General features: G+C 42.6%; 1 long non-coding RNA gene across 2 annotated transcripts in view; it reads left to right on the forward strand.

Annotated features, from left to right (window-relative positions):
• The window catches only part of LOC138272955 (uncharacterized), a 124215-nt gene that overhangs the window by 48617 nt on the left and 48225 nt on the right, over nucleotides 1-27373 (forward strand). The window contains exon 1 of one of the 2 annotated variants that reach the window (XR_011200270.1): nucleotides 25621-25660. The exons of the other annotated variant lie outside the window; for it this stretch is intronic. This is a non-coding gene — a long non-coding RNA (uncharacterized lncRNA). Of the gene's footprint in view, nucleotides 1-25620; nucleotides 25661-27373 lie in introns of those variants that run through there. 2 annotated transcript variants of the gene reach the window in all.

Raw genomic sequence — 27373 nt, forward strand, 5'->3', positions numbered from 1 at the left:
GTACAATGATGCACAGATCATTTAAGTAGGTACACACCTTTTTGAGCATTTATGTTCTCTTAGATAGTAGATGTGTAGGCTGCGTTTGCCTGTCATTCCTCAGGGACATTCTATGATCTGTACTGTGATTTGGACTGTTTAAGCTACTTTTGAGGAAGTGTTAGCATTTCATCAGTAGATGTATCACAGAATGATGTCACCAATTTTGGCTTTCTCTATTTTTATAGCTGCCAACATGAATGCCCATAAGATCAGGGAATTCCAGAGGTGGGCGATGTTTTACCACCATATACTAGATGTGGAGTCTGGGTTCCACAATATGGCACGCCGTTATCGCCATGAGAGAGCGAAAGGGGTCTGGAGGGCATTTGTCCAAGGGGGGGCATCCTTACCCACAACAGCCACCACCACCAGCACAACTGCTCAGACCACAGTCGCACAAAGGATGACAGCCACTATTGCAGGTCTGTCAACCTCATCAGCTCCAGGCCCACAGACAGAAGCTCCTGCACCTCCGTCTCCAAGCACGGCACAGTTACCAGCAGTACCATCCACTAGTGGCATAGAGTCAACCCCAGCTGCAGTGATAGACAATGCTGAATTCCAAGGTATGAGACGTGACATGCAACGGATCTTGCACAGGATGGACAGGCCGCAGCAGGAGGTGTCCCGCAATATTAGAAGCCTGCGGGGTATAAAGAAGACCTGCGGAGGGCAAATTTGTGACTTCTGGCCCCTCAACCATGATTCCCTCCCCTCCCTCCTCTTTCCTGGTGCTTATATTAAGTGGGTTTAGGGGGCTTAGAGTTAGTTTAGCTAGTATAAGTGGGTTGAGGGTGGAGGGGGTTATATTATTACATGTGGGGTTTTTTGTGGGTAGGTGGGTGGGGGATGATGTTGGGGTTTGTGTCTATAAAAAAACAAACATAATAAAATATATATAAAACACAAAATCCAAACAAATATATATTTATTTAGGAGAAGTTAGTTTGTGTTTAGGTTAGTATATGTTGTCCTACATGTGTTCCGTCATATAAGGGGGGTGGGGGGTTGATGTTTAGAGTGTTTTGTTAAATGTGATAGGTAAGTTTAGATCAGGGTAATTAGGGCCAGTTGTGGGTAATGTGTAGTTAGGATAGGTTAGGTTAGTTAAGGTGTTTCTCCTAGTTTTATTATCCTTTTTTACAGTTAAATATATATTTAGGTACTCCTTTACAGTATGCGTCATATGCTTGGGGATCAAGGCCTTGGCATGGGTGAACAGTGTCAATTTAGTATTTGCATTTGTGTACCATCCTGCATCCGAATCCCATTATTGACATGGTTCTTCACAATTCATATGTGCAGTCACATTGGCAGCTACACCAAAGCTACTTCTTTATGCACCTGCCATCAATTGCACCCACCACTCAAGGTTACTATGGTTCCCAATGTGTTGTGAAGTTTGGATGTGTGTTTTAAATCTGTCATCATTTGAGACCTGATTTGAAATCTTGGGCACTGTGGTATGTCTACCTGCAGCCTGATGTTCATGTGAACCCTGAAAAGCTGATTATGTTATAATCTTATGTAGTATTGTATACAAAACTCACACCTATCATTTCTTACATTGTACTACCAGGTTAAATAATTGTCCATACACTCGTACACATCCATTCCTGCTGTACGGTGTGTGTGTGTTGAATGTTTATAGGCAGATATCACATACATAAAGATTGTCTTGAAGGGAATTTTGGGCACATTGATTTTCAGCTTATACATACCTGGAAGCAGACTTTTTCAGTCCAACACAGCATTATACTGTTAGTTTTCAATTTACTTCAGAAATAAGCCTCAGGAAGTGCAGATGATGATAAAAATCACACCCCAGTGCATAGATGTCAGCCCACAACCTTTCAACACAGTTGTATTGATATTCTATGGCCATTGACATGTGACATACGTTACTAATCTCCTACATAGTTGATGTGTCATATTACACAGAGACAAAGTGGTTGTAGAAGTGCTATTTATTTGAAAGTGCTGTAGTGCAATAATTGCATAGTCCAGGATTGTGATTCCCTTAGTGTGACGCCTTCTATTGGGATACTACACAAGTGCAATGGGACATGTCATTGGACATGCTGGGGTGAAGTGTCATACAGTGCAGAGGAACATGAATTGCAATGAGGTGGTGAGAGACAATCACAGAGCATAGTGTCAAGGTAAACAGTGTGCTGGAGAACAGTGCATGTGAGCAACTGTTGCAAGACTGGCATGTTAACAAGCACTGGACCTAGGATATCAGTGCCCATGTGGCGTGAACTTGTGCTACCGGGTACTCCTACGGGTGAAGGTGATCGGTTCCACATCTTTATCTTCTGATTTGTGTATCGTCTCCTCTGCCCTTGGTGGTGGTGGGTTTGAAGGGGCAAAACACACTTCAGTGTTTGAAGACGTGGAGTCAGAAATCCCAGTAGCTGCCAACTGTGGGGCTATTAAGGGCATTACTGCAGCAATGAGGATCTGCTGGTTCTTGAGTATAGCAGCTACATCACTGTGGTAGGCAGCCAGGTCAGCCCTGAGGGGGTCATGATTGCATTCATGCATGCAGTGAAAGGTTGGGGGTGCCAGGTGTTGTGGTAACTCCCTTACTGCAGTGTTGAATTTCCTTACACTTTGTTGTAGTCCTTGCAGGATGGATGTTAGTGCTTGCATGGCTGCTGCCTGTTCTGCAGATGACATCATACACAAACGCATCCCCTCAAGGCTGACTGCCATATTTTGCATCCCCACCCACACCTCCTTGGCCAGCTCCTGCTGTACTCCAACTACAGTCCTCTCAAAGGTGGTACCAGTGTCCTCAGAGTCCTGAGCTGGCAGGTCGTACTATTGGGGTGGTGGGTGGGTCCTCTGTGAAGGCTACTACTTCAGTGCTCCTCCTTGCGACTGAAGGTGGGGTCTGGAGGGTTCAAAGGACATCTTGCAGGGTCTGCTGGCTAATGTTTGTCAGCTCATCATCCATGTCATCGGGGAAGTCCAGGACAGGCATATCCTGTTAGAGCCCACTTCCTGTTTCCCCGGCAGGGGCCGCCGTTAGCGGTCTAGTTGCTCTGCCTCTCCTGATAAGGGGGGATAAATGAGGCCAGCAACACGGCCGCGCAGATTGAGGTGAGCGCATGTCCGTGTCTCTATGGCCGTTTCTATTAACTTCATGAATTCTATCTAAGACTTGCTGCATTTTTATGAGTATAATTACTGCTGAACTGAATCTGTGTGTACTTATTTTATAAAATACTGAGGAGCCGTTTTAAAAAAAAAACAATCGATTTTAGCGTGCCTTTTACTTCTTAACTAAAACATTTTAGTAGGTAGTGTTTTACCTTGCTGACGCTCTCCTGAGGGCTGTTGGAGTGCCCGTTTTTGCCAGAGGTCCTTTTTAGTTTTGGACCCGTTTTGCCGGAAGTCTGGGCCTGTTATAGCCCACTTCCTGTTTCCCCGGCAGGGGCCGCGGTTAGAAGTCTAGTTGCTCTGCCTCTGCTGATAAGGGGGGATAAATGAGGGCAGCAACACGGCCGCGTAGCGGGTGCACCGATGGCGCGCCAAAGGCAAGCCCGTCTGCGCCCATCCGCGCCAGAACGGGTCGGAGGGACAGGGACCTAACACCCTGCTCTAGAAGGAACAGGTACACCATCTCTGAACTTAAAAATCTCGCGGGGCCCCGGTGCACGCACACACTTATCCCGGGCATCTCCTATGCTTGGAGGTGTGCACAGTGTAACTGGACGGCGCCTACACCACTTATGGTGAAAAAACAGAGCATTCGGGGAACCCGGGAAGAAGGAGGTAACAACACAGATTATGCTCCAGGTGGCGGCACAAGGGACTTTAAAGGTGTGGGCTCCTTTGCTCTCATTAATGCCAGATCCCTCCCCAAACACAAATTTGAAATCAATGAACTCATCTCCTCCCTCAACATAGACTGTCTTTTCTTAACAGAAACTGATCCTGATTTCATCGAGGCAGCTCCCATCGGCTTCTCTTTTCATAGGGTAGACAGGAACACGGGTAGAGGAGGAGGTCTGGCTATTATCTGCAGGTCTGATTTTACCTGCATTTGGAAGAGCGCAAGCTGTACGTCAGAGGTCTGTGAAGCCATGGCCTTTAAACTACTCTACGGCAATTCCTTGGTCTCTGAGGGCTTGCTAATTTATCGTCCCCCGGCCCCCTCACTAAGTTCCTCTCTGCATGGACCTTCCCGTTGGAACCCCTTATTATGGCCCCTAAAGCAATTATTTTAGGAGATTTTAATATTCACTTTGATGATACGAGCGATCCACTGGTTACTGAATTTCTCAACCTTCTGGCGGCTTTGGACTGGGTCCTAAAGGACGGGTTGGCCACTCATAGAGCTGGCAATACCCTTGATGGAATTTTCACCCGTCCTGAGGAGGAATTTAATCTCTTAACGCCCCCGTTAGAATGGACCGACCACTCGCTCTTGACGTTCAAATTTTTGGTCAGACAGCCAACTCCGACACCCATTCCCCCGAGAAAGCTAGTAAGACCATGGAAAAGTATCAAGGCAGAACCCTTGGAAACAGCACTAATACAGAGCTGGAACGATCCAAAGGCATCCACTCTGCCACCGCTTGCCAGGTTCAATCAGGGCATCGCGCTGGCAATGGATTCATTGGCGCCGGCGAGGGTTTCTGATCCACGCACTAGGAAAAAACCCAGTCAACCATGGTTTTCTCGGGATCTCAAAATCCTACAGAGGAAATACCGTCAGAAGGAGCGTTGCTGGAAACTGAATCCTAGGGAAAATGAGAGAGCTGATCTAAAATTTGCCCTAAACACTTACAAAGAAGCTTGTCTGATAGCCAAATGGACTATTTTACACTTAAAATCAGGGAGGCAGCGAACTCTTCCAGAGAGTTATTTAGGACCATTAATGCTCTTACTACTCCCTTAGGCACATCTAAAGTAGAGAACTTCCAGGATTTCTGCAACAAAATAGCCAAATTATTTGAAAGTAAAATTCTTAACATTTATTCCAGTTTCATCTCAGACAAGGATCAGGTGAACTCTTCTCCCTGGACAGCGATGCATCTGCCCCCTGTGATGGTACCCAATGGGGCTCCAGATAAGCCTTATTCACTTTCTAGGTTTAAAATGCCATCTCAAGAGGTCATTTGCAAGCTGTTTCTGGAATGTAAATCAGGTTCTCCACTGGATCCCTGCCCTCCCGCCATCCTTCAATTAGCACCAAAGTTGGTGGCATCTATGCTGGCCCCCATTTTTCAGGAGGTCCTCGTGACTGGTCTATACCCTAAGGCTTGGAAAGAAACCATTATTATTCCCCTAAAAAAGAAGGAAACGGGTAAACCTGATGATCTGACTAACCTACGCCCAATAGCCCTGCTCCCTTATGCGGCCAAAATCCTGGAAAAATACATTAATAAAGAACTAGTTGATTTCCTGCTAGCCTCAGGGGGCCTAGACAGCTCGCAACATGGCTTTCGGAAATCCCATAGCACTGAATCAGCTCTCATTGCATCATCCGATACCATACGCAGGTTGGTTGATGAGGGGAGGGGGTCTTCTTGGTTCTGCTGGGCCTGTCGGCCGCATTTGATACCATCGCCCCACACATCCTGTTAGAACGCTTACATCAGGCAGGCATTAAAGATCAAGCTCTCAAGCTGATTGAGTCCTTTCTATCAGACAGATGGGCTACAGTCAGCAGTGGTGATTTTAGATCCCCTGCCTACCTCCTGCCGTGCGGGGTCCCTCAGGGTTCATCTCTCAGCCCGACGCTATTCAATGTGTACGTGGCACCACTGGCAGAGCTTATCCGCTCTTTCGGTTTTATCCCAACTTCCTATGCAGACGACACTCAGATTATCATCCCTATTAACAAAGACATGGAGGAAGTGACAACCCGCTTCAATGCCTGCATGATAGCTGTGAACAGCTGGATGAAGGCCAATTGGCTAAAACTGAACTGCGAAAAAACAGAGATCCTGTGCTTGGGATCAAGAAGGAATACTGGTCTTCCATTTGGTGGCCCATTGAGTGTGGCACTCTCCCCGTGCCAGGATCTACCTCCAGGAACTTAGGGTTGCTATTCGACGATCAACTATCCTTTAAACCCCAGGTTAATCAAATAATCAAAACCTGCTTGTGGACTCTGAAGAAATTAAAAAAAATGTTTTTCCTTTTATTCCACAATCCTGTAGAATTACTGCTATTCTAGCTCTGGTCATTTCCAGATTGAATTACGGGAATGCGCTTCTGCTCAACCTGGATAAAGTATTGCTAAATAGGCTGCAGGTGATGCAGAACACTGCTGCTAGGTTTTTACTGAAAACTCCCCCACGCGGCCTCCGCCAAGAAGTGCCTGAAAAACCCACACTGGCTTCCGGTGGCCCAACGGATCTCTTTCAAGGCCCTCTCCATTACTCACAAGGCCGTCCATGGTGTTGTAGTTTAGCAGCGATTAGATTAAGCGTTAGCAGAAGGCATCTTGTATTTAGCAACTATTGTGAACATTTCGCGGAATCCATTTTGTATTCATGGCAGCCATTTTCTCTGCCACATGCTGCCATGTGCTCACCATGTGCTCTGTCCTACCTTTCTGTTAACTACTCTTGAAAATCTGCCTAGTGACAAGTTATATTTAGCATCTCCCACTTTTGCACATGCTCAGTAAGGTCTGCAGCTGTTAGTCCTTGAAAATTGTTAGCCCCTCCTACATGTCGACTGTGCATTTCCACATGACCTTATATGTATAGAAGTCTTGCTTCTATAATTGTACCACCTCCTTTTAGCCCCTGCGTGGGTATAAAGGACCATGCTCTCTCAGTTCAGTGTGCTACTTCAAACATTACCGAAGGGTGCTGTTTGAACTGTACCACCTCATGAGGTTTAATAAACTTTTGTCTTTTATTTCAGTTTCTGTGCCAACTTCTTCCTATATGGTCTGAGGACTTTGTGCAGAGAAGGGTGAACCCCTTGTACTAGTAGGCCTTGCTGAGGCTTACTTCAACAAATTGGTGCCCGAACAGGGACTCATCAGCGACTCGGATGCCCAACGGATTGGTCGCGATGAAGGATTGGGATCTCACTGCAGACGATCAATGCCTGAGGAGACCCGAGTCTTGGCAACCACAGCATTTTTCCCTTCCTTCTGACTTGACCATCCAGGTGGCGCCTGTCCTCGACTGAGATCCTTTTTGTTCATTCATCATGCAGTGACCATTTGGTCGATTTTAGAACTTGGCAGTTGGAACCTGGACACCCTGTGATTGGTAAGAGCCGTTTTACGGCACTTGCTGTGGGTTTTGATGCCTTTGTTTGGTAATGTAGTTTAGCACTACTTACTATGGCTCTTGTGTTTTGGGTGACTAGTCAATTTGTGTCCTTTGAATTGATATATAAATTGCAATTTATATAGGCAGGTAATGAGAATTTTCTCCAATTTAATTTTGATTTGAACGGCACCTTAAGTGCTACTTTGATTATAATATTGCATATTATGACCTATTTCTTGGCATGCCCGTTTTTAGCGCACTTCGTAGGATGTGTTGCTTTTGTAATGTTACCAATTTGAGACTGGAAGAATCGCAACCGGCACCCCCAGAGGGGACGCCCAATAGAGATATGTATGTTAAATATGGTCTTTCTTCTATAATGTACAGCACGTTATGGAATAAATACACTTGTGCGGATCCTGAGTTATGTTGGCCTATGCATGGGTCATTTGATTTGCAAAAGATTGAGTATGTGGAACAATGTATGTGTAAGCGAAGTTCTAGGCAAGATATGTTTGACTGTGTACGAATGTGGGAGAAAGAAGTGCGTGGACAAGTGAAGCGTGAGCAAGCCTTGCTTGAGAAAGAGCAACGGAAGAATGTATATGTGAAAGCATTGGAAATGAGAGAGAAAGAAAGAAACGACTTAAAGGCGATAGAAGAGAAAGAACGTAAATTACAGGTAACTGGCCAATACACTGTTAGGCAACCTCTCTATCCTGTCCTTAATAAACCGCACAATTATTTTTTATTACTAGATCGCCCTCCACCTCCGTATGTCATTCCTTCTGCCCCTCATGAGTTAGCTAAGGTCTCTGGTTCAGAGCAACAGAAGATACGAGACAGTCGCTCTATGTTGCCTGCTGACCGTGTGTCTGAGCTTAGATCTATTGCTCGTAAAACAATTCATAGCGATGTCTCTGCTTCTGAACTTTTAGATAACATGAAAGGGTGGACGGAAAAGGAGCAGCTATATTTTACTGAGGCATTTGGCACAAAAGTTATTGAACTATTTCAGAAATATTCTGATGAGTTAGAGCCCGATGATGTTGCAGCTGATCATAAGCAAATGCGTGATGGTCTTTTTGTTTTCTCCCAGGTTGCTGATGCAATCAGGCGTTTGGTGAAATTATGTGTTGCAGCAGACCGTTTGTGAGAGGAGAAAAGGGCCGTGGACATAGTTGCATGGACATCTCAGACCGGCGGTGTGCAAGCTTCCATCTTTGGAACAGATAAGATTATGATAGTTCACGCGAAACCAATGCAGGAGGCTGCGCCTTTGTATGTTCCTCCTAAAGGATCGGGTAAAAGTGATGATAAAACTTCTATTGATGCTAAGGGTTTTTTTATTTATAATTGGGTGTATACTCCTTGGAATAGGGCAGATGTAATGGCACTTAAAACAGCATTACCTGACCCGTGGAAAAATACAGCCGTCTTTTATGAGGAAGTTGAGGGAGCAATTAGTTCTTGTACTATGACTTTGGACACCTTGATTCTTTTGTTTTGCCTGAAGGTGTGTCTCTCATACAATATGTCAATGATATTTTGTTGGCAGCTGATACTCCTGAGCAATGTGAAAAGTGCACTTTGTCCTTACTTTCTTTTCTTGCTTCACACCATCATAAAGTGTCACGAAAGAAATTGCAATATTGTAGACCAAGGGTAACCTATTTAGGTCACCTTTTGTCGAAGGAGGGCCGTGCACTTACATCAGATCATATTCAAGCAAATTTAGACACACCAGTACCTTCTACTCAGAAAGATGTTCATGCATTCCTTGGTCTTACTTCTTTTTGTAGGCAATGGATATTAGGGTTTTCACACATTGTCAAACCTTTGCTAGCACTTTTGACTAAAGATACTCCAATGCCCCTCCCATGGACAGATGAATGTGAGACTGCGAGCTGAACTAATAGCTTTGACACGAGCATGTGAGCTTAGTACTGACTTATGTGTGAACATTTATACAGACAGCCGCTATGCTTTTGGAGTGGCTCATGATTTTGGTTTGCTTTGGAAGGAGAGAGGCTTTCTCACATCCCACGGGATGCAGATAATGCACGGATAATTAGTGCATAACCTCTTGACTTCATTGACATATCCAAAGAAACTAGCTATTGTGAAATGTAGTGCACACAAGAAAGTGACCGATAAGATAGGGCAAGGTAATGCCCTTGCGGACCGCGTAGCACGTGAGACTGTGATGCAGCGAAGTACTACTTCTATGTATGTAGTGAAGTCACAAGCTGAACGTTGGCATAATGCTAGACAAGAAGTATTAGATATACAGAAATCTGCTCCTGTGAAAGAACGTGAGCAATGGTCTGAAGATGGAGAATTGGATGATGAGGGCTGTTGGCGGAATAAGTAGATGGATAAATGGAAATTGCCTATAGCTTTTGTACAACCTATGGTTCAGATGGCTCATTGGCTGGCAAATGTTGGAGCTTCAACAATAACGAAGTTGCTTACGCAAGTTTGGGAGCATCCAGAAATTTCTAGTACAGCTAAGAGAGTAGTACAGTCTTGTTTGATCTGTTTACAATACAATCCTGGAAAAGGGACACGAACTCCTGCGGGAGGGTTTGCTACACCAACTGCACCTTTTGAAGTTCTACAAATGGATTATGTTCAGCTTGAACACTGCAACAATTTAAAGTATGTCTTGGTGGTGGTATGTGCCTTCAGTAAATGGATAGAGGCATACCCCACAAAGGATAATACTGCCATTACCTCAGCGAAGGTGCTTTTGAAGCGCGTTCAGAGGTGTGTGGGGAAGCGCCGGGGCAGGAGCCCTTTAAATTTCTTCAAGCGCTCCCGCCGTCGCGGGAAGCGCGTTCAGAGGTGTGTCCGGGGCAGGAGCCCTTTAAATTTCTTCAAGCGCTCCCGCCGTCGCGGGAAGCGCCCGGGCCAAGGGCGGGCCCGTCCTTGCCCGTCATTGCCAGGAAGAGGCAGGGCAGGGCCACCCCCCTAACTTTCACAACAAGACGCTCGGTTTAGGCAGCTCACAAGTAGCTGGCCGCCTGAAGGTACTGTGTCAATACCTACCCCAAAAAAAAAAAGGTCCTTTTATAGAGGGCCTTAGGACGGAACTCACCCTTCCCCAGCATAGTGCTTCTCTCATTATTACCTGCTAGATTTGAAGTGGGGCCGGGCCGGGTCGTTGCCTCTCTACTTTATTGCATGAAGTTTACTTGTAATTTTTGAGTGTAAAAACCTTTATTTAAATACTTGTCATATTCATTGTCAGTATCTATCATTTAGGCTTACCCCCACTAGACCTACTTCTATTCTTGTCCATAAATACATATTTGTGCTCTGGTTTCATTAGAGCTGAAGTATCATATAGGTGGCCCAAAGCATGGGAAAACGTAAGGCATCAGAACCCCCAAGGGGGAAAGAGAAAATTACAAAAAAACTCAGGAATGCGGGCGAGAATTGCACTATAGACGAAATTGATGATCTTATTGAGGAGGTAGAGTCATTATTATGCAGTAGGGCCACTGTCCGGGAGGGACCTGATAAAAAGATTACCTCTTACTACACAAAAAAAGTTGAACTAGAGGAAGATATAGTGACAGAGACTATTAGTCAGCAAGAGGGGGAGGTTTCACCCGATATTAGGATTGGTAGCCCTAAGGATTCTACAACTCGATCCAGACATCCATGCACCATAGATAGTACTAGGAAGAAGGGCCACAAGCAGGAGTGTGAAGTTGTATGTTCCAATAAATATGCAGTCTTGGCAGAACTTGATAGTAATAAAGTACAGAATACACAAGAGGGGGAATTGCTGAATGAGATATATCCAACTATTCCAATTGTATAGTTACCTAGAGAGAGGATCTCTCCATGCAACTTAGAACCAATGAATCCTCCAAAACATAAAACAAGAACTATAGCAGACCTCTATGACCTACTCTCTGGATTAATACAGGAAGTTAAGGACCTGAAACTTGAAGTAAGAACCCTATCAGATATTGTGGAAAAGGAGGGGGGTTGGGGTACCCACAAAGCCCAGTGCGAAAAGGAGACCCCCCTTATATCATTTCAGCCACAAGGCAGATCCACACGTTCTCAAAATTTAAATACTAACCCCATCCCTACCCCAGCTATAGCCAAGATCTTACAGCAACCGCAGGGATATACGAGAGGGGTAAACAGGGAAAATACTGGTCCACGCAATTACCCTAGAAGTAATGCAAGTGATCTATGGCAAAAAACAGGGAATCCACGAAGAGAATCCCGCTTGGTAAAAGGGCCCCAAAAGGGGAATGTGGAGCTTACCCAGATCACCCATCCCCAAGCATCTCATGACCGTAAACATTATACTACATGGAATCGACATTCTGTGGGGGATAGGTTTCTCAGTAGGACCAATGTTGTTTATCTGTTAAATGTCCCAAAATTGGCCATAGATAGTAGTGAAGATGAAGATTCCCTAAAGAATAAGCTTACACATTGGATTAGGACTAAAAGACACTGTCTATCCATAATTCATTCAGATATAAAGAGGGCAGAAAGAATCTCAGGAGGGATGGGGCAACATGATGTTATTGCATTAACATTTAAGGATGGAAGCTTATCCAGAGGCCTGATTGACATGGAACAGAGAACCGCCGCCCCCACGATCAATGCCATGAGGTTCAGTTCGGATCCTTACATTACCAAACCCCTAGTCCTGAGGCCTAAGTATAATGTCATGGAGGGATCGCAAAGGAGAAACTACGATTCCAATCTTGAAAGAGTAGATTGACTACTCCAGATCGATCAGGCACAAGTGGGACTAATTGGGGACCCAATAGTAGGAGAGCCCCCCATAGGGTCTGATCCTCATGTTACAGGGGCAGGGATTATAGTGGAGTCTTTGCCCCGTAGGAAAGACTCGGCAGCATATTTGAGCCCTACTTCTAATGTTACAACCCCAAACGGGAGGGGTCCTATCACCATGATCTCCTGGAATGTAGCAGGCTTAAAAAATAAGCTTACAGACCCGGAATGGCAGGACTATATTGATCAATACCATGTCTGTCTCTTCCAAGAGACTTGGCTTAAAGACCCGCCGTATAAGCTAGGATATAAAACCTACTTTATTAGTGCAATTTCAGCTGCTAGAGGGAGACCGTCTGGGGGACTGGTTGTTTGGGTGAAAATCTCACTAAATGTTGAGATACGTATGCAAACCACAGAGTCAGATGACATTTTATGGTTGGTAATGGGGGGAAAAAATAAGATAATATCCCACTTGTTCAATGTATATATAAGACCTAGAAGGACAAACTTGGAGTCGCCTGAAATAACTCTATTAGAGGACCTGCTTAAAAAGATCCCAGGAGGAGAGACAATTATGATAGGGGGTGACCTTAATTGTAATTATGAACCCATAACTGGTTTCGAACATTTAGCAGAAGAAGAAGATCGAGCCAGAGCAATCCCTTATTTAACAATAGAAAAAACTGTCCCAGGCACAGTGGCTGCATTGCAACTTATGGGCCTTACATTAAAACATGGACTGAGGGCATGTAATGGTAGAGTGGGTGAAGGAGGCCTTAATTTGGATACCTTCCAGAGAGGCAACTCTACCTCGAAAATAGATTATATTTTACATAGTATAAGTACATGGGGAAGATTAATGACTTTTAAGATAGATAAAAGAAGGGAAAGCGACCACTTCCCGTTAATAATTGAACTTAGCGCCCACCTCCTAGATTTGGATTTGGAATATGTAGAACATAATAAGGTGGAGATACAACCCTTCCTCAGTAACAACAGACGGGATATAAAATGGCCTGCAATAATAGGCAATCTGGAGACTATGACAAATATTTACCATACATATTCTAATCTCCTAGACCCTTATGTTGAAAATGGACTTACTGATATCCCCATCACGGCCATCCACCAATCAATGAGTATTGCACTAAGACCCTTCCTGACCAAACAGCCACGGTACAAGCCCAAAAAGGAGAAGGTGCAGATTACCCCAAGCAGCCCATGGTACACTACCAAATGTAGGGAGAGGAAAAGAGAGCTGATAGAGGCTCTAAAGCAAAAGAACCAATTGGCCATACAGCAGGCAAGGGCCAGTTATAAGAAAACCCTGGCAACTGCCCAAAGTATCTGGGAGGATCAAAAATGGCAAGATCTCCTGGAAGCAGCAAAAACCAGTGATGCTAGGATCTTCTGGAAAATAGTTACCCATGGTAGCAAAGAGGGGAAAATTTCTACTGATCATCATATAGATCCCAATACATGGGTTAACTATTTTACACACCTTTATTCTGATCCCCCCAGCCTTGATTTCTATCCCTCAAGACATAAAACATTAGCCATCCAGGGCATCTTACCCGAGTTACAATTTAGCCTGGAGGAGACGGTGAACGCCATTGAAGCAATCAAGCTGGGGAAAGCCCCCGGTTTGGACAAGATCCCGGGGGACCTGTTTAAACATAGTTTAGAAATTTGGGCACCTTATCTAAATCTTTTAAGTAACGCTATATTAAGGGGAGGTCCTGTGCCCGAGACATGGAAAGGGGCAGAAATAATCCCAGTCTTCAAAAAAGGTTCCAGGGATGAACCAGGGAACTATAGACCTATCAGCCTCATAGATGTCACACAAAAAGTATATGCAAGACAGCTGCTGAATAGGATTAACAGCTGGATAGATGGAAACAGCATACTGACTATATACCAAGCTGGCTTTAGACAGCAGACGAGCACAGTCGATCAGGCCTTTAGGCTATTGACGTTAATGTGGAAATATACTAGACTAACGAAAGGCCATCTCTACATCGCATTTGTGGACCTGCGCGCAGCCTTTGATCTAGTGCCAAGAGACTCCTTATGGGCTGCTCTAGGGAAACAGGGTATGCCAGGGAACCTCTTGAGCCAGCTAGAGAGACTACATGAAAATACATTTGCAAAGGTTCGGTGGGGGCCAAAGGGTGAGTTGACAGACTCAATACCTATTAAGAGGGGGGTGAGACAGGGTTGTGTGCTTGCCCCAACCCTCTTCTCACTATACATTAATGATCTGGTTCAATATCTGAAGCAAAGCAACCATGACTCACCAAGATTGAACGGTGATCCTGTCCCCGCCCTCCTCTTTGCAGATGATACCATCCTATTATCTCAAACTCCCATGGGCTTGCAAACTCTATTAGATAAATTTAGCGAGTACTGCAGCCTGAAGGGACTAGAAATCAATACAAACAAGACCAAATACCTGACTGTTAACCCTCATAAAGCACTTAAGAGAAACATTCGGATTAGAGGGCAGGCATTGGAACGAGTAACAAATTTCAATTATCTAGGGATACTCCTTGATGCTAAATTGTCATGGGCACCGCATGTTAACAAAGCTGCTATTTCCTTAGCGCATAGCTCCATGGCAATTAGCAAAAATTATAAATGTTCAAGGTCTAGTATTGTTTCACCAGTATTTGAGATCTATAGGTGCAAAGCACAGGCTGCTGCCCTATATGGTGCTGAACTCTGGGGATTCACAAACCTAACCCCATTGGTTACCCAGGAAAATTATTTTATGAGGGGGGTACTGGGTCTCCCTCCATCTACTCCACTGATTCCTTTAACCTATGATATTAACATGAAACAAATAGGTAAATTGGCAGCCTTGAGGCCCTTGCTCTACTGGTGTAGACTCTGGTCTACCCCTGAATTAATCCATTATAGGCAAGCGCTAATTGAGATTATAGACTTGGACAAGGCAATTTCCCTCCCGTGGCTCCATTATATAAGACAATGCTTTTACACTCTTGGCCTTAAATTTTACTGGGAAGAACCACATACACTAACAAAACAATCTAAGATTCAACTAAAACAAGTATTTTGGGACTTTACCTTAAACAGCCCTCTCTACAGCAAGGATCTAGGCAGACTTACTTTAAGTTTCCTGGACATTAAACCATTACCGTATGCTGAGGAATGGATAGATACTATCCAACCTAGACGAGCAAAAGTTTTATTCATGAAGCTTCGATATGGGACTCTCCAGGTTAAGGCTTTTACTTCTAAATGGGGCCCCTTCAATGGGAGAAGACAAGAGGTGATTTGTGGGCTGTGTAATATGGAGACTCCTGAAACGACGGACCATGTCCTCTTAAACTGCATTGCCTATGATAAACCAAGGAGGAAATGGCTTCGACCGATTTGCAGGAACGTTGGAATCAGGAACTATAATGAAGCAGCAAGATTCTTGAGATCTAGTACGATACCATATGTTGTTTTTGGTTTAAGCCGGTTTTTACTAGCAATTTCATTTATCAGAGACAAGGCGGGCCTAAGGCTCTAGGATTCAGTTATTTATTCATTTTATTTTAAATAGTCCTCACCTACCAAAGCAAAATAAGTCCCTGATGGCACTGGAGGCAAATTCTAAGGGCTTTATAAAAATGTAATACTGTAATTGATTCTTATTTATAGCTTTTAAGAATAATATTTGCTTTTATCCAGACAGTTGGTTTTAGTCGCTAAATGAATATTTATTGTTGTTGGAATAATGTGTCTTTTGTAATACTTGATTGTTTGCCTCTTTTTGGCCTTCAGCCGAATATAGGCATGTATGGGAAAAAGAAATCGTTGGGCATTAGAGATTTTCACTCAGCTCTTAAAAACTAGCAAAACAAGACCACATGTGATGGTGGTAGGCACATTGCCAAGATTCTTAGAGGCACTTTGGTATGCTAGGGACAAATGTCTTACAAAAGAAGCACGAAATTCTATTTTTACAATGATCATTATTTGTGCGTACTTATAGTTCAAGAGACCAAGTGAACTTTCTTGCCAGTACACAGCCACTCCTATTAACAGTCAGATATCAATCCCATTTGTTTTGTGCACACAGATTGTATTTATGGTGATTCTATAATATTCTTGGTGTTTTGTAAAGTGATGTGTACTGTGTATTTCTACAATGTTTTAATCGATCAATTGCTTGTTCTTTTCATTTATCTAATTGTATTGTATGACCTTGGGGGAGTCCTGGATTTTTATTTTTTTAAATCTTATGATGGGTTTGGTTTTACTGCTTTTATCAAATTGCTTTTGTTTTCTTTTAGAAATGTATGATTTGTGTCGGTATGCTTTTATGGTATTGTCTTACCGAAATAAAGCTGAAATTGAAATTGAAATAATTTTTCCCTAGGTTTGGTGTTTGCAGACTTTTATGAAATGATAACGGACCTCATTTTGTTGGGGAAGTTATTAAGTATGTCCTGAAAGGATTAGGGATCAAACAGAAGTTCCATGCGGTTTTCAACCTACAATCAGCAGGGTTGGTGGAAAGGTATAAAGCTACTTTGAAGCTGAAGTTAGCAAAGATACAGGCTTTCACAACCTTAACTTGGATGGATGCATTACCAATGGCATTATTGTCTATTAGGTCAGTGCCATACTCTCGAATTGGCCTTACTCCCAAAGAAATAGTGTTTGGAAGGCCAATGAAAATTTGGAGAGTTCCTAAGCCAAATTCTGTATATGATGTACCTTGTGTCCTGATGAATGATTATTTGGCACAGTTAACCAACAATTTGGTTTCTATTCATCAACAGGTTCGAGAAGCACTTCCTGACAAATCTACAGGTGAAGGCCATGAACTCCGACCTGGTGACCAGGTGATGATTAAGTCCTTTGAAAGATGAAGCAGCTTGGAACCATGGTGGCGAGGCCCAGAACAGGTGCTCCTTGCGACAAAGACAGCAGTTCGAGTTACGAACCGAAAGAATTGGGTCCATAGTACTCACTGCAAGAGAGTGCTACCTACCTTGGTGGAACCTGCTGTGCTGACCGATCATCAAGAGATTTTGACTACGGAGAAAGGCCGTGCTATATCACCTGACGAATCTGCAGAGTTCTTCCCAGACCATACGTCTTCTGGAGTGTTGCGATATAATTTGAGACCGAGGAAAGAATCTGACATTTTTTTGAGAAAAACTGGTTGAGCTACTACCCTGGGTTAGTGAAACGGAGAGCCAATGTGGCAAGGGGGAGGGGATCAGCCATGCATTAGAGTAGTGACACCCGTTTTGGCCTGTGGTGAAGAAATCAGCGGCTGCCCAGGGATAAGAGCTCCAACGATTGTTTTTTATTCATTTCTAAAAGGGTTGATTATCACTGTTGCTAAAATGGATAACAAACTGATCATTAGTACTATGGGCATTGTTGTTGTTTTGGTGGTTATAGCAATAATCACCTGGTTTGTTGAAAAGAAGTCTCCTGCTCGTGAGTTTTTTGTTGCCACTACTCCAGTACCAGAGGATCACTATTACTTTACGCTTCCCTATCAGGAGCAGAAGCACTGTCAATCGTACTTCAATAATACTTTATTCAGATGTTGCATCATACTCATAATGCTACAAATACTACTAACTGTTGGAAATGTGGAATGATACCTGCGCATCAAAAGAAAGGAGGAACACCTTTCATTCCTCTTCCTTTTTCACACAATGGTTCTTGTCAAGCTTGGTACACGCTTTTGTTTGCATCTGGAAAACGTACAGAGGGCGGACTGTTTTTTTTCACCTTAATAAAGTATGCTACCAAGACAAAGATGGGTATCCCCAAGCCAAAGGAACTAAATGGGAATGGGAAGAGTATCAACCGGACAATGTTTCAATACCATATGTCTTCACAAATATAAGAGACTCTGACAAGAAAGAACAATTTGTGATTTCTGTTACAAAAACTAAAGCAGATTTATGTATACGTAGCATTGGGTGAATTCCAGTAGGGCTAAGCGATTGTACCTTGATTTTAACTATTGAGGGTGTAAATAATAGTAGTTTTACAGCTTCACATAATACATATTTTGTTGTGGTAACTATGGATATTACCAACTACCTGTTGGATGGTCAGGTGTGTGTAATGATTGCAATATTTTTCACATGCTATATCTGTATTCAGTGTGGTCCAATGTTCTGCTCCATGTGTATTACTGCTTGTATGCCTACCAAAAGAAATATTACAGAAATGAAAGCACAACATATGTTAGATAAGGAAATAGCTGAAATGATGAGCATAAATATACAAGATGAATATTTAGTTTATCCTAGAAAGACGAATGTCTTCAGCTAATGCTGAAAGGGTTGTCTGTTGTAGTTTAGCAGCGATTAGATTAAGCATTAGCAGAAGACATCTTGTATTTAGAAACTATTGTGAACATTTCTCGGAATCCATTTTGTATTCATGGCAGCCATTTTCTCTGCCACATGCTGCCATGTGCTCACCATGTGCTCTGTCCTACCTTTCTGTTAACTACTAAAATCTGCCTAGTGACAAGTTATATTCAGCATCTCCCACTTTCGCACATGCTCAGTAAGGTCTGCAGCTGTTAGTCCTTGAAAACTGTTAGCCCCTCCTACCTGTTGACTGTGCATTTCCACATGACCTTATATGTATAGAAGTCTTGCTTCTATAATTGTACCACCTCCTTTTAGCCCCTGCGTGGGTATAAAAGGACCATGCTCTCTCAGTTTAGTGTGCTACTTCAAACATTACCGAAGGGTGCTGTTTGAACTGTAGTACCACCTCATGAGGTTTAATAAACTTTTGTCTTTTATTTCAGTTTCTGTGCCAACTTCTTCCTACATGGTCTGAGGACTTTGTGCAGAGAAGGGTGAACCCCTTGCACTAGTAGGCCTTGCTGAGGCTTACTTCAACAATGGGATTGGGCCTAAGGTACTGACCACTAAGCTGCAATGGTACAGACCTAAAAGGCTGCTACGATCTGCCACCGCCTATCGAATTCAAATTCCCCTTTACCAAAAAGGCGAAGTGGGACGACAGAGCTTTCACTATCGCAGCAGCTAAAGTCTGGAACTCACTTCCACTGGAATTAAGGCAAGAACACAATTATCTGACATTTAGAAGACTTGTCAAGACCTGGCTCTTCCCGCGATAAGATCTGGAGTTTCCCTTCTAGTGGACATAGCCTCTCTCAGTTAGCGCTTCGACGCGCTTTATAAATACTCAATACATACATACATACATCCCCAGGAGAGCCATCGTCCTCTGCAATGAGATATTGTACAATTAGTGTGTCTGTGTTGTGGCATTTGTAATGTGACGTTCCTGACTTCCTATTAGTTGCACATTGTGATCTTGGTTGCTGTTCATTGTTCCTGTCATTAATATTAGCATTCTCCCAGGTCTATACCACACCTGCATGTCACAAGTAGTGTGGGCAGTTTGGTGATTTGTCTGCGTCACATCCTCTAGGTGTAGGTTCTGTCAAAATTGTACGTTGCCAACTTCTTGTACTACTCAACGCTGTGTCTACTTCCATTGTCATGGTGTGGCCTTGCACTGGCTGTGGGTGGTCTGATGGCACTTGCACCACACTTAACAATCTGGAACTGAGCCAGTCACAGATATTTCACATCCACCTATATATTGCTGAGACCTAGCATATACTATGTATAGATTTGGGGTTGCATGATACAGGTGTCAGCATTGGTAGTGTGTACTGCTGATGTTGGGGAATGTGTGCTACATTGGATTGCACTGATGGTCTTAGCAGTGTTCCATTTCCTCTTATGACTGTGCGGTTGTGTTTCACTAGCTGGACACATATGTCCTCCCCCTCAATGCTGTTGTCTTAGCACTATGACACTTGAGATGTTACATGGTGGCATTGCAACTATTGTAACACAGGCACAGGGTAGAACCTGAAATGTGCAGCATGCGTATGAAATTACTGCTGTGTACCTCATAATGTAAGTAACAATACCTGATGTTTATAGCGCCTATAGACATGAGCATTCAACAGGATTTACACTTTGGTAGGAATTAAAGGGGATTGATAATGTTGTCATTCTGAATCCTCTATTTTGGGTGTGTTTGACCCATGGGCTACTTGACCAGCACACACAGCACAGGTGGTAGTGGCAACTGTTGTCAATGATAAATACCACTTGCGGATATGGCCTGACACTGGAAATTGAGCCCTGGTTCATGTAGCAACAATACCAGCTGTCGTGTGACAGCAGGCCAGTTTTACATTGTACCCTACCCTCCTGGACTGGCTTTGCCTTTCCAACCGCCTTAGCATGGCAGAGTGTCCCCATGCAAAGGTTGTTGGTGTAGTGTTGTGCTGTGCCCCAGGTTTCCCCTACACAGCCCATGCACCCGTGCCGTGCCCCTTTACCCTTTCCACTGCCTGTTTATCATGGCTGACATGCATTGTGTAGTAGGCATGTCCCCCCCTGCTTGCAGTTAACATTTATATCAAAATAGGGAGGCCCATATAACCCTGCTGTGTAAGGGCCAATTCACAATACATAAACAGCAAAATTACACAAAAGCGATAGATCAAAATTAGTATACCAACAATAAAAATATTAATTAATCATTGGGAAGACTTCTATTTCTTATGCCTCTTTTATTTACTTAATGTATGTCTTTTTTGTATTACTCCAATACAACATAAAAGGACAAAACAATTCCCTTATTTACAGACCATCTACAGAAAACATTTCAACATTTATTATTACATACATTTGATAAAACAATTAAAAACAGTCCATTGCACCAAATTTTCCTTTTCAACTATTCTAAGACAAATCCGCTGCTAAACCTTTTCCTCAGGCAAACATTCTTTGCCGCACCAACATATGGTGAATAATTTGTTACAATGTTATAGCACTGGCTGCACCCATTTACGGTAAAATACTTTTGAAATATTATTCTAATTCATTCTAATGACTGCATTTACCATGATGCTTTGGGGCTATTCGAGCTGAAATGTAAGACAGGGTGCTCCCTCTTTGGATTGTGTATTTAATGGCTCCCGTGAGCCTTTGAGCTGAGAATCTCTGGTGAAGCACCTGTGTGCCTACTGAGTGGTACAAAAACCTGGTAACACGTTTAGGCGGCATTTCAAGCAACCCCTTCTGCCACACTCTGCTCTCTGGTGATGACGGCTGAAAGCCAGAAACACGTGTCTGGAGATACGGCTTTTTGCCGCACCAACATATGGTGAATAATTTGATACAATGTTACAGCACTGGCTTCACCCATTTATGGTGAAAGACTTTTGAAATATTATTCTAATTTATTCTAATGACTGTATTTACCATGATGGTTTGGGGCTACTCGAGCTGAAATGTAAGACAGGATGCTCCCTCTTTGGATTGTGTATTTAACGGCTCCCGTGCGCCTTTGAGCTGATGAGCTCTGGTGAAGCACCTGTGCGCCTACTGAGTGGTACAAAAACTTAGTAATACGTTCAGGCGGCATTTCAAGCAACCCCGTCTGCCCCACACTGCTCTCCGCTGATGACGGCCGAAAGCCAGAAACACGTGTCCGGAGATACGGCTTTTTGCCGCACCAACATATGGTGAATAATTTGTTACTATGTTACAGCACTGGCTGCACCCATTTATGGTGAAAGACTTTTGAAATATTATTCTAATTCATTCTAATGACTGCATTTACCATGATGCTTTGGGGCTATTCGAGCTGAAATGTAAGACAGGGTGCTCCCTCTTTGGGTTGTGTATTTAACGGCTCCCGTGAGCCTTTGAGCTGACGAGCTCTAGTGAAGCACCTGTGCGCCTGCTGAGTGGTACATTTCAACATTTACTGTTACATATATTTGATAAAACAATTAAAAACAGTCCATTACACCAAATTTTCCTTTTCAACCATTCTAAGACAAATCTGCTGCTAAACCTTTTCCTCAGGCAAGCAGTCTTTGGATTGAGGTAGTCCTATTTTGTACCAACTTTAATAGGATATTACTTCCTGTTGTTTATATGTAGTACTGTTGCATTCTTCTTTTTTGATATGATTGTCGATTTTGCATCTTTTGGTGCAAGGGGTATTACTAATAAGCAAGTATAGAGCTTAGATTTGTGGTACAAATTAGAAAGTATGCAATATTTGTTGTCTTTTTTTGTCTTGTTCCTTGTATGAAACCATAGTTAAATATGACAGAGCCCTACCCAGTGAGTTATACTGAAGAACAGATTAATCAATTGTTAGGACATCCCTCGCTTCTGAGCGGGGAACAGTCAGTATTAACTCCCTTAAATGTAGATAAGGTAGAGAAGCTTAAACAATTAAAGAAAAAAAGCATCAGAACCCAATTACATGCACAGGTACTTCTTGAACACTTAAAAAATAACACAAGTTAAGATCATAACAGTTATTTTTGTCTTAGATTAAACGTACCTGTTGCATTTTAGTGGAGTATGGACAAAACGTTCCTGCAATTGGTTGGCATTGTCAATAGAAACAAGGTTAAGAATAAGCGAAGCTGAACTTAAAAAGAGATTGAGTTGCTTGTATTAGAAATAGCACAAGATCAAAAAATTCAAGATGTGAAACAACTTTTAGAAGCAGCTTATAAAACTATAGCTGATTTCAAAGTACGTATGGTGAATCAAAAAACTACGAAAGTAGCTAGAGATATAAAGAACTTTACAATAAAAGACGTGTACCCTTATTTAAAAGATGACTTTTATAAATACAACAATCCAAGCAATTTGAATTTGCAATTTCAAACAAGATCTAGAAGAAGATTCATTACTTTCTCGGTTACTTCTTCGGACTCTGAACAAGAGCACATGATAGGATCAAGTTCAGTTCCTCAATATTCTGCAAAACAACCTTTTATGAACAGAGGGTCCTATAAAGGAAGAGGTGGGTACCCAAGAGGGAGAGCCCAATTTCAAGATCAAACTAGAGGTGATTTTTTAGAGCAAGGAGAATTTTGAACGAGGAAACTAATCTACAGGAGATAGATCAAACAAACACTCAGGTTAAGGATTTGATCCCCATTTATAATCTAACTATACACTTTCTGAAAGTGAATGTTCTATATTAAGTAAAGGCCTCTCCTTTGTCCCCGCTAAAATACAAGATCCAGTAGATTCAAAAATTTAACTGTTGCAGTTCCTACGTAAAGTCCAACTAAAAGCTTTTTTTGTGAAGGAAACAAAGATAAAGGGGCTATAGTGGTCAAACAAAGTGTGAGTGGCTTACATGTAAAATCTACCTTTTGCCCAGATTTAAACATCTTCCAAGAGAAGTGTGGCTCAATGGTTAGAGCGGCAGACCCTGAAGCAGAGATCTGGCTCAAGACCAGGGTTCAAGTCCCGCTTCGGCAGGTCTTGGGCTCAATTCCCCTTGACCAGATAATTCTCACCTCTGTGCCTAATCTAATTCATGGGTCCCACTCTGCAACTCTGGGCAATAGCTTGCTTAATCTCCACAACGGCCCCAACAGCGCTTGGATGCCTGGCTTCACCCTGGGGGTGCTTAGGAGTGGGCGCCTCACAGGGAAAAAGCCAAGAGGGGTTCCATAGCGGTATGAGTACAGCGCCTTGAGACCCTAACGGGTGAGAAGTGCGCTATACAAGTGCTAATTTACATTTACATTTATCTGCAAACAAAAGGTGTAGCGATGGGTTGCAGCTTCGCTCCAGAAATTGCAAATTTTGTGATGGATAGTTTAGAAAAGAAATGGAAATACGACAGAAACAATCCTTTTCACACAAAAATAAAAAGATGGTTGCGATATCACCTACCCCTTCTACCAACCTCGCCCGTTCATGCCATTCAATCCTTTTTTAGGCAGAGGTCGGGGCAGAGGGAGAGGCAGAAGAAGAGGCAGAGGCAGGCGTGTTCAGTGGGCTACGGAAGAACCCCAAATGATCACCAGGAGCCAGGGGAAAAATCAACCTACGAGAACTTAGTAGTAAACCTTTCTACTAAACAACTCTCTGCTACTGAAACCAGGGTGCTCAATCGAGGCCTTGGCTTCGTCCCTACACCGACTGAAGATCCTTTTAGGTTAAATTGTGAACTGTCACAATTTTTCCGCAAAATCAGACTACACTTCTACTTTTCAGATATACCATCTGACAATATCCAGACCGATTCGGGACTTAGGCCCAAATCCACATTCACTCCACCACCTACAAGTATTCCTTGTGAGGTGTTAGCCTTTGAAAAAGCGGTTCTATCCGACATAGCTTCAATACACCCTAAGCGCCCTTTTATCAATATCACTGCAATTGAAAAACAAGCCTTAAAGACACTGAATGAAGACACTACTACTACTGTTGTTGATGCGATATATTGATGACATCTTTATGATATGGGAAGGTGATACAGAATCTTTGTGTAGCTTCCATGAATGGATTAACCATTGTACCTTTGATTTAAATTTTACGATAACATCTGACCCCAGAGGATTAACTTCCTAGATCTATGGGTCGCGTTGAATGAAGGGAAAATTGTGGTAAAATTATATAAGAAACCCACAGACAGAAATACACTATTACACTACTCTTATTATCATCCACGTAATTTGAAAGAAAACTTGCCACGCGGGCAGTTCCTTAGGATTTCGAGGAACTGTACCAATAAGGAAGATTACTTGGCAAATGCATGCAATTTGGTTACCACAGGGTTGTAAGACAATACCCCAATTTTTTTGGGAAAGGAGCATATAAAAGGGCATGGTACACCCCTAGAGAATGCTTACTTACCCCAAAAGGAGCAGGGGGTCCCATTGACCTGTGTCCTCACATATCATGCAAAAGCTAATAAGAACAAGTCCATTATAGCAAGGAATTGGAAAATATTACACCCAATAGGGATACCGAAACAACTCTTTTCATTTAAAAGAGAACAAAATATACGGGATGTTTTAGTACACTCTTCATCCCTAGTTGAAACTAGATCTGGGCTAAATGATCTAAACCAAATGTGGGCTCTGATTGGTAAAAGATAAATTCGTATAGTTCTAATTAATTTTGAACAGGGATAATTCCTTTGGGGGTAATATATATAAGGTTGAAAAACAGTGTGAAAAGACTCTAGAATCTTGGAACCCATGAGGAATTTTTTGAATTTGTGAGTCTTTAATTTGTTGTAATTAAGAACTAGATGATTGCTATAGTAGTGAATTGGAACAAATTGGAATATGCTCTGTATATTCCATGAAGCGTATCAATAATAATGATCTAGGCATGTATATAATGTGACGAGCTGGATATTAATATATCCGACACATAAAAAACCAGAAGAGATTGTAACCATTGATTTAAAATTATCAGCTAGTGAGAAAGATGGTTTTGATTCTTGTAGATACTAGGGAATATAAATATAAGAACTGTTGATTCAGCGAAAATGTGCAAGGAGTTTATAGAGATTTACAGCCATTTAAAGATGGCCACCGCAAAAGAAGTTGAATGATGGACACTGGAGAGGAGGAGTTTCCTCTCCCGCGTCTAAAACAGGATTCCAACCCACGAAACGGGTTTGAATGCGGGTGCGCAGATGCCGCCCCGTGGGCCCTGTAACTGGAGGCTGTGACCGAAAAAAGATCAGAAAATGTAAGTAATTTTGCTGGCAAATATCGTATGCGAGTAAAATGTGTAAACATAAGGACTTATTATATATATTACCATTGATTTAGTCAATACAAAGACATTCAGAGAAAATAGGCAAAGAAAGTAAAAAAGACTCTATTGCGGTCACAAGTTGAATGCTGGATTAAAAAAGAAGATTATCGTGACAACATTAAGGTTAGATCCCCACGTGTGTATTCAGTTGCATAATGAGCTAAAAAACACAAAAGCTCAAATATGGATATAAAGTAAGAAAAACACAGAAAAGGCACATTGAATGTAAATGCATGTCCACGGTCGGTGAAAAAGTGTCTTTTTGTGGAAGTACAGTTTGATAAAGGAAATGAGATAAAGCATGGTAATATGGAGAACTTGGGGACTCTGTTTATGAAATAATGACTTATGTAGTGGAGTGTAGAAAATGGTGAACAGAGTCTAGCTTGGACTCTGGTGGTTCTGTGAGCTATGGTGTTAGATCTAATCATAATATGGACATGTCAATTTGTGTAAATTTGTTTTGATATTGTTGATATAGGCACCTTTTTCGATGTCCTGAGGAGGCCATAAGATGTAAGGCCGAAACGCGTCGACCATAATACTCAGGAGTTTAATGTTAATTGTTGAATATAAAAAGAAGAAAGCGACAGTACCACATATAAACAACAGGAAGTAATATCCTATTAAAGTTGGTACAAAATAGGACTACCTCAATCCAAAGACTGTTTGCCTGAGGAAAAGGTTTAGCAGCGGATTTGTCTTAGAATGGTTGAAAAGGAAAATTTGGTGCAAGGGACTGGTTCTAATTGTTTTATCAAATATATGCAATAGTAAATGCTGAAATGTTTTCTGTAGATGGTGTGTAAATTGTTTTGTCATTTTATGTTGTATGGGAGTAATACAAAAAAAAGACATGCATTAACTAAATAAAGGAAGCATAAGAAATAGAAGTCTTGCCAATGATTAATTAATATTTTCACTGTTGATATACTCATTTTAATCTGTCCCTTTTGTGTAATTTTGCTGTTTATGTATTGTTAACATTTAGACATTTTTGTCCCCATGCAACTTGCCCTGCATCTGTGTTGTTTCCTGGTAGTCTGCGCTATCCTGTCCTTGAATCCCTGTGACGATCTCCTCAGGGATGATGGCTGCCACCATCTCCTCCATGTGGTCCAGGGCCTCCTGCGGTGCTGGACTCCCACCTCCAGTCTGCAGTGCTGCCTTCCTGTTCCTTGCCATTTTTTCATTGGTCTTGCACTTGCAGTCATGCCAGCGTTTCTTGCACTCAGTGACTGTTCTCAGTAGTTCTGCCACAGTGTCGATCTTATCGACAATTTGTTGCCAAATTGCCTTTCTCCTCCCAATTGGCAATTTAGAGGTGACAAAAAGTTGATGCTGGTGTTCCGTCACCTCTTTTACCAGTATTTCATGCTCCTCTGCACTGAACCGGCACTTCCTTTTCTTCTTCATCTCTCCTGGGTCTTGTCTGGGTCCTCCTGGCTGGTTCCTGGTCAGTTGTAGTCTTGCTGGGGTCTCTCATGGCTTCTAGAATCCATTTTGGGGCTCCTTTGCACATTTTGCAGTGTTTGCGCTGCTTTGTGACGCTATTGCGGCAAAAAAAGGCACGTATCAGGTTTGCGATGTCGTAAACCGGATTAAAGTAATTTTTTGCCACTTTAACGTTGTTTTTCTTTACAA

This window comes from Pleurodeles waltl, chromosome 2_2 (genome assembly GCF_031143425.1).
Source record: "Pleurodeles waltl isolate 20211129_DDA chromosome 2_2, aPleWal1.hap1.20221129, whole genome shotgun sequence".
Classification (NCBI taxonomy): domain Eukaryota; kingdom Metazoa; phylum Chordata; class Amphibia; order Caudata; family Salamandridae; genus Pleurodeles; species Pleurodeles waltl.